Here is a 3,632-nt window from a genome sequence, read left to right as displayed (position 1 = left end):
TCACCCTTCAGGATTTTACTCTACAACTCTAGATAAGCCCAAATGAACGAAAATCACAGATATCACTCTTTATTTCACTGTATTTTCAATATGCCATGTGGGACAAAAACTTCCATGCACATCAATGGATTCACTAATACTCCATTTTCCGTTAGCAGTTTGCTGGTAATAACATTTTGAATAATAATAAGAAATAAATATAAGGGGGATAGGTCCCAATTTTGCTCTTTAGTTATCCATTTGCCATGTAGTGCATGTGACATGATTTTCTGCTGCTTTGTGCCTTTTGCCATAATTCTCTCTGGGGCAAATTGGGCACAAAGTGAAGGTTGAGCTATCGTTCTGAAACAGTTGCGTTTTCCCTCCACCTCACACAAGTGTAAATGGTGTAATTGAGAATCTGGCCCCTTGTGTCACCAAGGCCATTTTACACCATTCTAGTAATATAAAGAAAACTTAAAGTGAGGGGCAATTTAATTTATGCCCACTTCACATTTCCAGAACAGTGTGATGTGGAGTTAGTACAAATAAAAATCAAACCCTAGGTATATGGAAGGGGAGATTCAGGCCATAATTGGCAGTCAAAACATGCTTATAGCCCAAATTAACCTTAGTATGAATTACACCCATGTAATAACTGGAGACTAGACTGCAAAATGTAAAGACGTGATTTTTATATTTGTGATATAACAAGCCAATTACAGTCACACACTGAGGAAAATGCTACGTTTTATTAGTTCTCATCTCCCTTTATGAGGCATATTTGGGGCTATATTTCACTGTATCTCCAGTACACATTTCCATAAGATTAATTAGCTAATGTTTGTAAAGCACTTTGAAACACTGAAATGCCATATGAATGTCAACTCTTTCTTCTTCTAATTTATTATAAGTGAGATGACAGTACTGTTTAGATGTTGACTAAAGCCTTGTGATTTTTATGGTCACAACTTTGTCAAAAAGATTTTATCTTCCTAGCAGCAATGTGCTACCAAATATGTTGAGCCTTAAATCAACAGCTGTTTCACCTCAAGCAAGTTATGGATTTTCCTTGATTTACAGCAGTCAGGTTTTTTTTATTTCTCTTCAGAGAGGAATAGGGGGAGAAGCATGTGTTCATGAAAACAAACAGCATAAAGGCCAAGGCTTGCTTAAAAAAATAAGTATCAGAAATTAGGCTTTTCAATCATATTTAGGCAGCTACAAGAGTGACCGGATTCTTAAAATGTGGAGGATGCAGTCGCTCCCACTGACATCAGTGGGAGCTGCTTCTTGGGCAGCAGTCAGCACTTTTGAATTTAGAAAGTTATGTTTAGTCACCTGTTTTTGAAAATCTTAGTCAGAAGTCCCCACTATGTGCTCTAAGGGAGGTTCATCTCACTTCAGTGGGATCCTTATAGATGGAGGGGACTGCCCATCTGGCTGTCATGGCAGGACTGGAAACCTAGTTGTTATTCCACATAGTGTGTGTTATACCTTTCAAATGTCTTAAAGTTCATAGGAGTATTTTACAGGCAGGGTGCCCTGGTGCAAACAATGACAATAGGTGCAGGACAGTGGAGGCTCAGGTCCCCTTGGTGAAATTTGTACACTCACACTTTGTGCTAGAATGGGTGAATCAAGCCCATTGTGACAAAACAGTGCTTGCTAATAGAGTTCGGTCATGTGTTCCTTGACCAGTGTGTATAAGGATATTTTTCTGAAAACCATGCTACACAGCCCATACTGTACACTTTGCTCCCAGTAGTGTTGGATATAACTGATTAGTTTCTAGCATGAATCTCAAACAAAAATATCCCTAATGGTTAGACAACTTGTGTTAAACCATTGGTTGGAGCTAGGAATGTTCAAGGTTATAGCTAGGAATGTTCTGATCCCAGTATGGACAGTGTCTTTATTAAATCAGTTAACTTTATGGCGTTGATCGTTATTCAGTGTTTTTCACTTAAAAAGTAAAGCCTGCAAAAACCCCATAATCTTTATAGTGATTGAAGATGAAACCTATTCTTATGCTGCACCAAACTCCACCAAACTAATGACTCTTCATTTGAACTTATTTTACTCCTGCTTTGACTCACTAATTACTGATACAACATTACTGATGGTAATATTTGTTATAGTAAGAACAAATATAATTGCATAGCTACAGAATTAAATGCTTCTGTTTTCTTGCTGTAGGATTTTTCAGCATTTTGAAAGTCCATCCTTCAGGGTCTGATTCTTATTACCCTGAAGCAGCTTTAAATCCTACTGTCAAGGTTCCTCCCCCACTCTGAACTCTAGGGTACAGATGTGGGGACCTGCATGAAAAACCTCCTAAGCTTATCTTTACCAGCTTAGGTCAAAACTTCCCCAAGGTACAAAATATTACACCCGTTATCCTTGGACTGGCCGCTACCACCACCAAACTAATACTGGTTACTGGGGAAGAGCTGTTTGGACGCGTCCTTCCCCCCAAAATACTTCCCAAAACCTTGCACCCCACTTCCTGGACAAGGTTTGGTAAAAAGCCTCACCAATTTGCCTAGGTGACTACAGACCCAGACCCTTGGATCTTAAGAACAATGAACAATCCTCCCAACACTTGCACCCCCCTTTCCTGGGAAATGTTGGATAAAAAGCCTCACCAATTTGCATAGGTGACCACAGACCCAAACCCTTGGATCTGAGAACAATGAAAAAGCATTCTATTTTTTATTAAAAGTCTTCTTGTAAAAAACTGAAGTAAATAGAAATAAAGAAATCCCCCCTGTAAAATCAGGATGGTAGATATCTTACAGGGTAATTAGATTCAAACACATAGAGAACCCCTCTAGGCAAAACCTTAAGTTACAAAAAAGATACACAGACAGAAATAGTTATTCTATTCAGCACAATTCTTTTCTCAGCCATTTAAAGAAATCATAATCTAACACATACCTAGCTAGATTACTTACTAAAAGTTCTAAGGCTCCATTCCTGGTCTATCCCTGGCAGAAACCAGCATACAGACAGACACAGACCCTTTGTTTCTCTCCCTCCTCCCAGCTTTTGAAAGTATCTTGTCTCCTCATTGGTCATTTTGGTCAGGTGCCAGCGAGGTTACCTTTATCTTCTTAACCCTTTACAGGTGAGAGGAGCTTTTCCCTGGCCAGGAGGGATTTCAAAGGTGTTTACCCTTCCCTTTATATTTATGACACCTACTATTCATTGTTTCTGGTCAGTTTGTCTAGTGGACTGCTGGGAGTCCAGGTCTCCAAGGTTTGGGGCTCTAGGGCCAGGGTGTGACTGGAATCCCAGGGGAGCCATCTGAGTTCACTCAATTAGGGTGAACTGCAAAGAATGGGGAAGGCAATCCCCAAAGCTGGTGGATATTCCAATACTTAGATTTACCAAGCCAGCACAAAACAGCTTCTATAATACCTCTCTGGTTACTCAGAAGTCAACAACACTGTTCCCTTAAAGTAACCCAGCCTCAGGCCTGCACCTAGGAACCCAAGTCAAATATGATGCAGATTACTGAATTCTTATTCATCGTATAAAAAAGTTCTACCAACCCCAAAGGATCGGACACATTACCTCCACAGGTTAATGAATATTCCAGATCTTACCCAAATACCCGCTTACAGCCAATTCTTATTAACGAAACTAAA

The sequence above is a fragment of the Lepidochelys kempii genome, chromosome 1 (genome assembly GCF_965140285.1).
Source record: "Lepidochelys kempii isolate rLepKem1 chromosome 1, rLepKem1.hap1, whole genome shotgun sequence".
NCBI classification, from domain to species: domain Eukaryota; kingdom Metazoa; phylum Chordata; order Testudines; family Cheloniidae; genus Lepidochelys; species Lepidochelys kempii.
Note: the sequence above shows the minus strand (reverse complement) of the source record.